Genomic DNA, 14,693 nt, shown 5'->3' on the forward strand with positions numbered 1-14,693 from the left:
AAATTGCCAACATTCGCTGGATCCTCGAAAAAGCAAGAGTTGCAGAAAAGCATCTATTTCTGCTTTATTGACTATGCCAAAGCTTTTGACTGTGTGGATCATAATAAAATGTGGAAAATTCTGAGAGAGATGGGAATATCAGACCACCTGACCTGCCTCTTAAGAAACTTGTATGCAGGTCAGGAAGCAAGAGTTAGAACTGAACATGGAACCACAGACTGCTTCCAAAAAGGAAAAGGAGTACATCAAGGCTGTATCACCCTACTTATTTAACTTCTATGCAGAGTACATCATGAGAAATGCTGGACTGGAAGAAGCACAAGCTGGAATCAAGATTGCCGGGAGAAATCTCGATCACCTCAGATATGCAGATGACACCACCCTTATGGCAGAAAGTGAAGAGGCACTAAAAAGCCTCTTGATGAAAGTGAAAGAGGAGAGTGAAAAAGCTGGCTTAAAGCTCAACATTCAGAAAACGAAGATCATGGCATCCAGTCCCATCACTCATGGCAAATAGATGGGCAAACAGTGGAAACAGTGGCTGACTTTATTTTGGGGGGCTCCAAAATCACTGTAGATGGTGATTACAGCCATGAAATTAAAAGACGCTTACTCCTTGGAAGGAAAGTTTTGACCAACCTAGACAGCATATTAAAAAGCAAACACATTACTTTGTCAACTAAGGTCCATCTAGTCAAAGCTATGGTTTTTCCAGTATAGTTGGACTTTAAAGAAAGCTGAGCACTGAAGAATTGATGCTTTTGAACTGTACTGCTGGAGAAGACTCTTGAGAGTCCCTTGGACTGCAAGACGATGCAACTAGTCCCTCCTAAAGGAGATCAGTCCTGGGTGTTCATTGGAAGGACTGATGCTGAAGCTGAAACTCCAATACTTTGGACACCTGATGCGAAGAGCTCACTCATTTGAAAAGACCCTGATATTGGGAAAGATTGAAGGCAGGAGATTAAGGGGACAAGGGAGGATGAGATGGTTGAGGTATCACCAACTCAATGGACATGAGTTTGTGTAAACTTGTGATGGACAGGGACACCTGGCGTGCTGCAGTTCATGGGGTCGCCAAGAGTTGGACATGACTGAGCGACTGAACTGATACTGATACTGATAAATACATCTTTAGAATATGCCAATAAATTACAGACTTAGAATTGTCATCAAATATCCACAATGTGATTTTTCTAACGTAAATTGGCTGTGCACTTATGGCCCATTGACAAGTTATTTTCTTGCTGTTTGGGATGTTAGAGCTCAATACAGGACTATATACATACATAGAAATAAAATTTAAAGTAATTTTCTTTACAGGTAACATAAATGAGTAGTCTAATGAAATCTTTTAACTGTATTCTTTATCCATAGAAGAGCTAATAAAACATATATTTTTTCTGTTTTGATTTTCCAAAAATGACAAGGTAGATCATTGCTTGTGATATTTGTGTTATGAGGCATTTGCTTTTTATTCCTAATATATTGCTATAAACTTCTTTTTTTTTGCATCATTTATGCAACTGTCAATAGTAAGGCAGATATTGAGATATTGGGAGACTAAAAGTCTATTTGCCAAGCAGTTATGATCACAAAAACCTCCAGATAATTCAGCCTCTGTGTGAGGGGTTCTACTGGGTGAACTGAAACTAGTAAATCATATTTAGCAGAACTATTAATACCTTAAAAATACTCATGAAATAACACTAATGACTAAGATACAGAGTATTAAGAAACATAGGAGCTCTTTTTTGTTAGGCTAGGTGTAAGCTGTGATATTTTGCTACAGACAATATTTGGCAGCAACAAAGAAATATAATCTATTTTTTCTCTGAAACATGGCAAGGACAATTGACTGTCCAATTTAGTCTTTTAGATTTCTGTCTTATACAGAGATATAGATTGCTGTCAATGTAGGCATCTTGTGAAACAAAGGGCAGAAATCAATATTTCTCTAAGCAGGAGATGATGTCAATATGTTAACCCAACTCCTCTTCTGAAGATGGCAAAAATGTTTTCTCAAACTGCAGTTAAAATTCATCTTTGCCTAATTTGTGCAAAGAACATAATGGTTTTGTTTCCTTGACAACACCCTTATGTCACTGGACTTCATCCTTTGTCCTCTGATCTGTGTCCAAGCAACAATTCAACTCTTCAAACTAATCTCTGCATCCAGTGGACGAGCACAAGGAAAGCTGAGAAAGGTGTTCCTCTGGTCATCATTGTCTTATCTTTTGCTAAGAATTGCAAAGAAAAAAAAAGCTACGTGTCTTAACCTGTTGAGGCTACTATGACAAAATACCACAGATTTGGTGACTTATAAATAGCAGAACTTTATTTCTCATAGTTCTGGAGTCTGAAATATCAAGAACAGGATGTCACCATGATTCTGTGAGAACCCTCTTTTGGGTCCCAGACTTCTCATTTTATCTTCACATGGTGGAGGGAGCCAGGGATTTCTATCTGGCCTTTTTTTTTTTAACTGAGCAATAATTGCTTTACAGCATTGTTTTAATTTCTGCTGTGCAACAACATGAATCAGCTATAAGTATACAAATCTCCTCGCTCTTAAGCCCCCCTCCCACCTTCCCCCAGTCCCACCCCTCTAAAGAAAAAGTGAAGTCACTCAGCTGTGTCCAACTCTTTGCCACCCCATGGACTGTAGTTTACTAGGCTCCTCTGTTCATGGGATTTTCCAGGCAAGAGTACTGGAGTTGCCATTTCCTTCTCCAGGGCATCTTCCCAACCGAGGCATTGAACCCTGTCTTCTGCATTGCAAGGCAGATGCTTTACTTTACTGTCTGAGCCACCAGGGAAGCCCCACCCCTCTGCTGCTGCTGCTGCTAAGTCGCTTCAGTCGTGTCCGACTCTGCACGACCTCATAGATGGCAGCCCACCAGGGTCCCCTGTCCCTGGGATTCTCCAGGCAAGAACACTGGAGTGGGTTGCCATTTCCTTCTCCAAGGCATGAAAGTGAAAAGTGAAAGTGAAGTCGCTCAGTGGTGTCCGACTCTTAGCGACCCCATGGACTGCAGCCTACCAGGCTCCTCCATCCATGGGATTCTCCAGGCAAGAGTACTGGAGTGGGGTACCATTGCCTTCTCCGCCCACCCCTCTAGGTTATCACAAAATACCAAATTGAGCTCTCTGCCCTATACAGCAGCTCCCACTAGCTAGCTATTTTACCTACGGTAGTGTACATATATGCGTCAGTGCTTCTCTCAAGTCATCCTTCTCCGGGTTCTCTCATGAGGACAAAGTTGTCTTTGAGGAGGGGAAACAAGTAAAAGAATAGCAGGGAGTGGTTGTAGCAGACTTTGGCTAAATTTGTAAATATTTTGCTTCTTTCAGAAATAATGGAATAGATACATCTAGTGGTATGTCTTTAATATTGTATCTTGTGATCTTTTAATCCTTGGCTTTCTTTTCCTGATTTTAAGATCTCAAAAAATTAAGAAAACAAGACTGTTAGTGAAATCACATGCCCATTGTTCTTTCTGTTTTTGAAGGAAATGATTGCAAATAGAAGACTCATCCTTGTTGTCTAATTAACAGCATGTATCAAGCAATGTTCATTGGACACTAACCAATTCAAATTATAATTTTAATGGCACTAGTCACCCTGCTTTTAAATAAATACATTAATATTCAAGTATAAGTGCCCCATATATCTGATTAACTGGACTAAGAAAACCCTCAATATGTCCGAAACATCATTCATGCGCTCATAAAGGAAACGAAGAAGCTGGAATAAATAAATATATTAAGAGTTATATGTGTCTGTATTTTATGGAAATGAAGAAAAATTCCCTTAGGAAGAGTATTTGGCTGTTCTGATATTTTACAAGCATAGAGCAGAACACAGTACCCAGCAAAGCAACAGTAAGGATAAGAATGAGTGGATTCATTTAGAATAATAAGTTATGAATAATGTTTATATCATATATATGCATCACATAGACTAACATGTGTATAGAATTTCTTTGAGTACTGTGTTGTTCATAAGAACTTTCAAAACAAGATCCTAAAATTATTGATGACTGTTTACTTTCTGTCCATGAATCATTTCCTGAACATATTTTATAATTGTGATTCAGCTGGACTTTTATTTATTTATTTTTTGTTTCTTTTTTTTTTTTTTAATTACCATTTCTGGTTTCAGATTATCCGCAGGTGTGGCCTATCTCATGGGGTAATACCAAACACATCTGTAGATTTCTCCCAAAATGGCAACAGCAACAATAGCGTACTTAGAAAATAAAAGTTAGAGAGGGAGTCTTTGCAAAACACAACAGGGAAAATAATCCAAAATGAGAGAAATGAGATAACCAGCAGATGCTCCAGAATGTGGAAGTCATCTGAAAGTGTTTAGTGGGATGGAGAATGCTGAAACAGTTCTCCATTTGCCAGATGCCTGAAATAGAGACAGATGAGCTATTCCTCTGAACTTCAACAACAGCGCCAGCTGAAAAAGCAGCCCCTTTCTGCCAAGGGTCACTTGTGGAAACTGTTGACTATAAATCAGACTTCTCTTTTTGGACTTCTGGTATCCAGTAAGTATGATCCAAATGTTGGTATGTGTACCTTACCTTGGGCCCAGTGACCATCACCCTTGTTTGTTAAAGGTCTAAGGGGATGGGAACAAATCATTTACATGTTTTGAACAAAAGTACATTTTATGAAACCCACATGTTGTACCCATTTTTTCTTACCTTTTCTTGATGAGTAAGAAATGTTCCTAAATGAAATAACCCACATTTCAACTGCACTGGTAAATAGTGGTAAGGATATTTAGGTCTGGAAATATTCATTAAAAGGCCCTTTATGTATTTTTTTTCTTTCTAAAATAGTTGCTTCTGCTTTACACTGTCTTCAAACCTGCTTTAGTAGAAAGGAATGTCTTGTTTGAAGTGTACTATCTGTCCCTCATATTGTTTAGATCATGAATCTGCTTTTTTGCACTTGCTCCCAGGATGTCTGAAACTTAAAAATAACAGTGGATAGTCTGAAGTGCTCAAGCTGGCAGCAGGCACCTTACAGTTTGCCATCATATAAATGTCAGTTTGCTTCTTTTATGGAGTTAAGCAGAGATAAATCCCAGGAGCAAAGAAAAAGTTCTCTAGATTTCATAGTTTCCTCCATTTCTGTGTGTGGCCTGACCAATCAACCCGTAATGTCTGTTTCTCTCCATCCTGTTTAACTCCATCATTCCTTAACTTTTGCAGCTCTGCAAGTAGGTTTGGGAGATTTCTAGTGGGTCTAGGATATATTCTAGACAAGTAATTCTTACACTGTGGGGTCTCCAAACCAGCAGTATTGCATTGGAACTTGCTAAAATACAGGTTATTTGCATTTCACCTTCTGAATCAGAAACTCTGGCATTGAGGTGATCTGTGTTTTAACAAGTTCTTCAGTTCATTCTGATCCACACTAAATTTTAAAAGTTACTGGTATATACAGCAATGCCAAAATTTCTCCTAGGAAGTCCACAAACCATCACCTTCAGAACCTTGCATCTAAAGTATACAAAAAGATATAGAGGAATATAAAACGAATAAAAGATTCCAAGATATAAAAGGAATCCCATATAAATTCAACCTGGTATCAGTTTTTGGAAGAGGGAGCAGCAAATTAATTTGCACTAATTTGTCCTAAATCAACATAACAAATTAGCAAAGCTATAGCCCCAATGCCTTCTAAAAATGACACGCCTTTGATTTTTCTTTCCACTAATATATGACAAAAAGGAGACTTAAAAGCCTTACAAGGACTTCTCTGCTGGTCCTGTCACTAAGACTCCTTGCTTCCAATGCAGTGGTCCCAGGTTCGATGCCTGGTCAGAAACTAGATCCCACAAGCAGCAACTAACAGTTCACATGCCACAGCTAAAAGACCTCTCATGCCACAACTGAGACCCAACACAGCCAAATAAATAATAAAAAAAATGTTTAAATACAAAATAAAAGCCTTTCAGAATAACAGTTCCAGCTGTGCAGAAGACAGGCACTCCAGTTAGTTGATGAATCGATTATATCTACCAGTTGAGGTGCCCATACTGATGGATAAAAACAACTGATTTGTTATATTCCTTAATTATCTTTAACTGTACTATTTAACCAAGTGAGATTCTGTGGGACTTCTCAGGTTATATTCCAAAAGAACAATAGCCAAAATATTCAACTGAGGAACTGCAAAGTCAGTATTTTATGACATTTTAATCTAAAAACTGATGACACTACAAACATAAAAAAAAAATATCAAAAGGGATTTTGTGGAGTGGTGATGTTTATGAATCACCTCAGAATAGATATCCTGGTCTTACATTAAAAAATCAGTCTTCCCTTGTGGCTCAGCTGGTAAAGAAGAATCTGCCTGCAAGCAGGAGACCTGGATTCAATCCCTGGGTTGGGAAGATCCTCTGGAGAAGGGAAAGGCTACCCACTCCAGGATTCTGGCCTGGAGAATTCCATGCACTGTATTGTCCATAGGGTCACAAACAGTTGGACACGACTGAGCAACTTTCACATTAAAAAACAGAAGACTGTCTACTTTTTTGCTGTGCTTCTCAAAGATATTGTTAAGATTCACTGAAAATATTTCCTCAATGCCACTTATGAATAATCTTCTCAAGGCCCTCACCACATTCCCATGTAGAAATTACATTTTTTCTTTTCTCTTTTATTCAGCCTGTTGCCCAGGTAAATGCCTTCCCTACAGTGTTGTTGTAACCTCTGTTAACCCAGGTCAGAGAAAAGGGAGAAACCAAAGTGAAGATAACTTTAGGAAATGCCCAGAGCTAAAGACATGCCCAATTATCAAAGTCAACCAGCAGTCCCTTTGCTTTCAAAATGGGAACATAATTTTTATTTTCTTCAAGATACTTCATGAAGTATTGTTAAAAATGTGTTTCAAAATGAAAGTGCCATTTCATTTTTGTATTTCTTACTTTTTAGGGGTTGAGAAGATCAGATTGTTACTTAGCACTGCCTAGGATGTTACCCGAGTTCTAGAGCTGACGGTCCAAAGGTAATTCAACCCACCTCATGGCTCAGAACCATAGACTGTATGGCAGGCCCATGAATTCTCTGAAATTTTCTTAGCAGGAGACAGTCAAACAGCCAAAAGAATGTCCAGCTTTCCACGGCTGTGAAATATAACATATACTATTTTCAACACTGAAATGATGCCCTTAATTATTAAGAATATATTCTAATGCCTGCTCTGTGCATACATATTCTGAGTGCTATGAAAAACTGTGAAAGACATACAAATGTCCATCCCAGGAATAATCTGCAACTCAGCTGGAAAGAACAAGCCAAGAGGCATGAAATGGCATCAGGATGCTACAAAAGAGTCCAGTCTGTAGCCTGCCAGGCTCCTCTGTCCATGGGATTCTCCAGGCAAGAATACTGGAGTGGGTTGCCGTTTCCCCTCCAGGGGATCTTCCTGACCCAGGGATTGAACCCATGTGTCTTCCGTCTCCCGCATTGGCAGGCGGGTTCTTTACCACTAGCGCCACCTGGGAAGCCCATGAAAAATCATGAAAGACATAAAAATCTCCATCCCGGGAATAATTTGTAACTCAGCTGGAAAGAATAAGCCAATAGGCATGAAATGGCATCAGAATGCCACAAAGGAGTTCAGTCACCTCATGTCAGGGTGTTAAGGTTTATTGCTTTGCACTCAGCTTCACTTCCTCCAGCCCTCAACTCTCTGAAAGTACAAGAAGAGCAACTTGCTCCATAGGCAACCATGTTAAGCATGCTGCTGAGTCTCTGTTACTTATAAGTCAGGAGACATTAATAAAACGTGAACAAATGCAACAGGCATTTAAAAAATAGGACTTTGCTTCATGTTTCAATTAGTTTTGACAAAACAGTGTATGTCATACTCTGAGCTCAGAAATGAAAGCCTTGTTGCAAATATAGAGACATTCCTTCAAATAAGTAATCTGAATAATATATTAGGAAGAAAAATTTACAGGGACTAATCCATACCCTTCTCTCCTATTCTAGAGGTAATCAGGTCTCAGAGAAATTCCACCTCTAAAGAAAAAGTGAAGCTATTTAGCATTCTAGCTGTGATGGCTTTTGAAAATGACATTTTTTCCTTTCAACTCTTTGAGTAGATCTGAAATCCATAGCATATACCTAAATTGTGTGTATGTGTGTGTGTGTGTGTGTTTATTGTGCACACACTTGGTATCTAGTTGCACTTCAGCAACTGAAATTCCTTTTGTGAAATGAGTGTTCCTCAGTGTGACATTACATCCCCTAACGATACACCGTGGCATTTCCAGAACATAACATTATGTTCTGAACTGAGAGCTGTGTGAACAAATTCACACCCAAAGAAAAACCAGAAAAGCATCTGGCTTGCTTCCAGTTTCACTTTCCTTGTTGTTCTGCAGGAATGAAGAGCAATTTTGTGGTTGAAAATAAGAATGTCTTTTCCCAACTGTGATTAGTTCTCTTGACCTGGTAGAAATGAAGCCTGTGTCTTTCAGGCCTTGAAGTCTTCTGCCCCCAAAGAAATTTCTATTCAAAAAGATACTCTCTAGAAGTTTTCAAACTTCTCAAACTCTGCATCTCAAACTCTGGTGTACACTGTTCCACTTGATCTTACCTTGATTTCTTGCATAGGTAACTTCTTGCTGTAATATCATAAATTCTCTTTTATCCCAAGGTTTCTCAAGAAGAAATGTACTCTCTGAGGATGTGACTTTGGGTCATTTCAGGATAGAAAGGTAAGAGTTAAGATTAATCATGTCTTTAAGTCAAAGTTCAGAATTAAACTCTGATGCCAAAGTTGTTTTTTGCTTCTTGTATATATCTTCTTTTATCAACACAAACTAGAAAATTATATAAGAGAAAAGCCATTCTTGGATTTAAGTAAAATTATATAACAAGTTTTAACAACTTTGACTAATTTTGCATTAAATATTTATAGAGCAAACACTTACGTAAAAAAATGAAGCTAAACTTTTGAGAATTGTCTATTAGAATCATATTGTGATTCACAATAGTTTTAAGTAGGTGTCAGAAAATACGCTTTCTGGAAGTTTATGGATAAAATTAACAATCGATAAGAGTTCCTAGATGGAGATCTTTCTTTTAAACATGGAAATGGAGTAGTTTATGAGTTAAGAGTTCTATACAAATTGACATAAATATGAATTTAAATTAGTAAGTGTGATTTAAGTATTTAATCTCTGATATAAAAAAGTTAATATTCTTTCTGTATCAATAATAACACATGGATCTAAATATATATTTAAAATTCAGTTCCACTTAACAAAATTCAAATTTGAAATTTTCCAAAATCTGTAAATTTTAAAATTATTTAAAATGTGATACTTTATTTTAAAGATCAACTTTATCTTATTTTAATAAGATCAACTACTTTGCAAAATAAAAGTTCAATCTGTAGATTTTCAAAATTTTAGGAAAAGAATACTAACCACTAACTCGTCTCTCCTGCCATTTCTTTCTTTATATGCCCCTCTACTGGTTCACTCTCCTTCAGTGCTTAAATATTTTTCTCTAAGCAGAAGATTCATAGTGGATTTTTATTTCTATTTGTGTAGCCTTGTAGCCTTCTTTGGTGTCTTCAGTTATCTGAAAGGATGTCTTACAAGTTTTAGAGCAAAATCATTTCATATTGCCACTCCACTCCCCCAAATTTATATCAATAAGCAAGTTTAGAAATGAAGAAATAAATGATAGTATTAGAAATCCAAACAAATCCAAATAAATCCTTCTAATAAAAAGATATGATTATTAGTTAAATAAGGGATTAACTTGGAGTTTTTAAAATATGCTGAAAATTATAGCTGAATCTATTGGCTTTTTGAAAGAAGAACTTCCTGAGACTTTTGACTCTCACCTCTATTGCCATTTCTGGGCAATACATGCAATCTCCAGACTTTGGCAAAATCTTACCCAGTAGACTAAAACAGAAGGTTAGAGGCAAATAATGCCTATGAATTTTCTTGCTTTTTATATTATAGAAAGCTCAGCAATAATAGGTCTCTCTGCAGTAAGACTAGCTCAACTGCATGTGAAAAAAAATAAGCTGTATGTCAATGATCTCTTTCCTTGGTTTTCTTACAATTTCAGAAAATCCTAGAAATGTGATATTAGAAGGGATCTTAGCCATTTAATTAATTGAACTGCATTGTTTAAAACAATTTGGAAGTAAGATCTGCCTAAAACACTGACTTACGCAATGTCACACAGCAAATAAACAGAAACAGAAATCTCCTGGATTCTTGAGCTTCTCTTTCATCTGCAGTGTAGGACACTGGCCAGCATAGAGCCAAAGGCACAGTTAGATATACTATGTCAAGAATAACTGGTGCTTTCTTTTTTATTTTATTTCATTGGAGTATAGTTGATTTATAAGATTGTGTCGATTTCTATTGTAAAGCAAAGTGATTCAGTTGTATATGTATTGTCTTTTTCATATAATACTATAGACTATTGAGTATAGTTCCCTGTGCTATATAATAGGATCTTGTTGTTTATTCTATATATAATAGTTTGCTTCTGCTAATCCTAAACTCCTAATCCATCCCTCCACTGCTGCCCTCTTAGCAACCACAAGTCTGTTCTCTGTCTGTGAGTCTCTCTTTCTGTTTTGTAGATAAATTCATTTGTGTCATATTTTAGATTCTGGGCTTCTCTGGTGGCTCAGACAGTAAAGAATCACCTGCAGTGCAGGGGACCCAGGTTCAGTCCCTGGGCTGGGAAGATCCTCTGGAGAAGGGAATGTCAACCCACTCCACTATTCTTGCCTGGAGAATCCCATGGACAGAGGAGCCTGGCAGGCTACAGTCCATGGGGTCCCAAAGATTCGGATGTGACTGAGCGACTACCACATTTTTGATTCCACATAAGTGATATCATATGGTATTTGTCTTTCTTTTTGTGATTTGCTTCGCTTAATGGAATAATCTCTGGGTCCATCCGTGCTGCTGCGGATGGCCTGCTTTCATTCTGTCTAATGGCAGTATAATATTCCATTGTATACATGCACCACATCTTTATCCATTTTTCTGGCCATGGACACTGAGGTTGTTTCCATATCTTGGCTATTTTAAATAGTGCTGCTGTGGACACAGGAATCCATGAATCTTTTCAGATTAGAATTTTGTCTGGATATATGCCCAGCAGTGGGATCGGAACTGGTGCTTTCAGTATTTCAGGTCTATTTCATGATTACCTCAGCTCCTGCCAATTGGAAGAAATAGCAAAACAAGAAGGAACACAAATTTATGTCTATGATTAAAGTTTTTAATTTCTAATTCAAATGATAGTTTTCCCCTCTACCTTGATAGTCAAAATTTAACTATTTTGCTGTGGATTTAAAAGTAATGAAAAATATCATTTTGCTTTTTGCCATAGCTAAACTTCATACACAAGCCTTCAAGCCCTACAGAAAAACCACCAATGGCTAGATATGTTAGTCTGTAAAACCAAATAGCTCAAGACTAGGATGTTATGTAGACAGCACTTAAACAATGGCGCTTTCTTCATTTCTTGTATGCCATGTATCATTAATAAAGATATTCACCCTAAAGAGGGCTTCCCTGGTAGCTCAGCTGATAAAGAATCTGCCTGCAATGCAGGAGACTCCAGTTTATTTCCTGGGTCAGGAATGTGCCCTGGAGAAGGGATAGGCTACCCACTCCAGTATTCTTGGGCTTCCCTGGTGGGTCAGATGGTAAAGAATCTGCCTGCAATGGAGGAGCCCTGGGCTCGATCCCTGGGTTGGGAAGATCTCCTGGAAAAGGGAATGGCTATCCACTCCAGTACTCTGGCCTGAGAATTCCATGGACTAATGAGTCCATGGGGTTCCAAAGAGTCAGACACGACTGAGTGACTTTCACTTCCAATTTCACCCTAAAGAGAAAAATAATAATGATAAAAATAATAATACTGTGTACTTACTATGTGCCAATTTCTATGGGATAAGTAAAGAATACACCCTCCCCTTATAGAGTATGTGATTGAGCAGATGAGATATTATTATGTGCACACAAATAACTACAATTCAAAATTGTTTCATTTTTAAAAATACAAAATTCTAAAGGGACCTGAAGAAGATAGCTTTCTAGAGAACATGAAAAGCATTATAAAATAAAGGTCATTTGAGACAAAACTTGAAGACTCCCATAGCCTGGGACTGGCAGGGAAGGTGGAAGTAGTGTAGTATTGATTTGGCCTAGAAGCCACCTCAGACCCTCTCATATGTTCTTTCTCATTTGCCTACCTTTGTGCCTTTATTCTTGATGTTTATTCTTCAAAGATACCTACCCCCACGTCTCCACCTGCACACCTGCTCAACTGGTTGTGGAGCACATGGATATCCCAGACTAATTCACTCCAAAAATGCAAATAACTCCTTGCAAAGGTTGCACCACCTTCTCTGCCTGTAGTGGACTCACCCAACAAAGCCCAACAGTGTTACACACAGAGTAGCTGAGCAACACTCATTCATACATGGTTAATGAGCCCCTGTTAAGTGTGAAACTATGTTAGGAGGTACAGGATATGGACAAAACTAATGTCCTCATTTCCATGGAGTTTATAGACAATTAAACAGCCGCAGCTATCCAAGGAGTGTTACAACCGTGGTAGTAGAGGATGCTATGATAGTACAAGGCAAGGATACCCGTCAGATCGATAAGGTCAAGAAAGCTTTCTGAAGAGGAGATACATGGATTCTTCAGGGATGATAAGGAGTTAACTGGTGCCATTGTGAAATGAAAACATAGAGCTGCCATCACTCTGGGGATCGTGTGTTTTTACAGTAAGGCACCTTTAGAAACAGTAGCTGCTGGGGACACCAGGCAGTAAGGACTGCCTAGCAGTTGCAACTGAAAAGTTCACAAAATCGGAGTGGGAGTTTATTGACCAAAGGTCAAAGGAAGGGGAAAGGGAGCTGAAGTTTTCCTAGGGTCAGTGAAAGGGAGGACTGCCACTAAGTTTGGGGGAAGGGAATTTACGAAATAAAGGGAAAGGAACCTGAGATAAAGGATGGGGAATTACAGCCTTTGAAGCTCTCTCGTTACTAATTATGACTGGTGGTCAATCCATCAGAAATAGGAGTACGAAAAACTTCAGTTGAATAGGACTATTTTTATGCAAATGTCCCTTGAAATGCAAACTAAAGAGAAAAAAGTAAGAAAACACAACAAAAATAGCAGTTTCCTATCCAGCAGTAATTTCTTTAAAAAAATTCAGGTAAAGGGGTGGGAAAAAAATCTCTTTACAGTAGGTTGCAAAGCATAGTCTATGTAGATATTTATTTACAACTCTCTGAATCCTGTCTTTTGAAACATTGCTCCAAATTCTATCTTTTAAAACATTACTCTATAAAATATAATAGACCTTATAAGCTTCTTCACTCTGTAATATTTAATTTCAACAGAACAGGCACCTAGAGCTCTCCAATGCAAAGGAAACTTTCTTTTAAAAGTCAAAATGACTGCTCTGAGAGGAAAAAAAACTGTGTATGTGAGGTCTCCTGCTTTGGAACTTAGAAAGGAAAATGAGTAGGCTTAAAGATAGTGTGCTTGTTTCCAAAAATGGTACTGTGAGGCTGAATATTTCTTCATTGTGGATTGCGGGAAATGTGCTTTGTTCTGTTATGTTTAATTCTGAGATTAAAAGCAATAGTTAAAACATGACAGTGAGGATCTTTCTGCTCTGTTATATTACAGCTCACTTATTTCCCTCCAAATATTAAACAATGCCAAAAAAACTTTTAGTTATTTGGGATGAGATCCATTTCCACTTTACTCTTGTCCTTTTTTGGTTGCGAGATGACAGTTTAATATTCCAGGCTCCAAACCAGAGCTTGGCAAATGGATTTAAAAAAAAAAGTTAAATACTATAGGGAAGAAAAAGGTGTGCAATTAATTTTCCATGAGAAACTGTGTAACAGGTGCTAAAGATGGCTATGTTTATCATCTATTTATCTAATATAATGCTTGGAATTTTTTTAGGACACCATAGCACAAATATTATTTTATTAGTTAACCCTTGGTTAACCCTAGTTAAACCTTGGTTTAATAGACTTGTTATATTCCATTTCAGCGCCTCTTTAAAAGTTGATATTTAATTCCATGGAATTAAGTGCAGGATAATATAGTGACTGAAAATACAAGTTCAAGAATCAAATATGATTTTAAATCTCACTCATGATTCATAAATTGTGTTGCCTTGGAAACATTATTTAACCTCAGCTCCAGTTTTGTCATTGTTAAAAGTATTAATATTAATAATATGAAATAGATATTGCATTCTTCTGAGGATTAAGTAACATAAACTATATGAGACAGCTGCTACAGAACAAACTTTTAGTAAATAACAACTATTATTATCATTGTTAAATGAATGTTCTATTCTGAAGATTTAGAAAAGTTTCCTTTTCCTTTGTGTTCACACACAGTATTTTTCTAGACATCTCTGTACTTTATTTCTTTGCACATAAATGTCAACCTAAATATGTGGATAACATCATAGCTAGTTCAAGGAATTAAACACAACATTTTGATCAAATGATGGCTTTTGGATGTGTGCAACCTACTTAAAAGCTAAAAGTTGGAAACTAAGACCATACTCAGAAATTGCTCCATCACAAACTTTCATGCATACCTCAAAAGAAATCAAACACACCAAAAA

This window comes from Budorcas taxicolor, chromosome 7, assembly GCF_023091745.1.
Source record: "Budorcas taxicolor isolate Tak-1 chromosome 7, Takin1.1, whole genome shotgun sequence".
NCBI lineage: Eukaryota > Metazoa > Chordata > Mammalia > Artiodactyla > Bovidae > Budorcas > Budorcas taxicolor.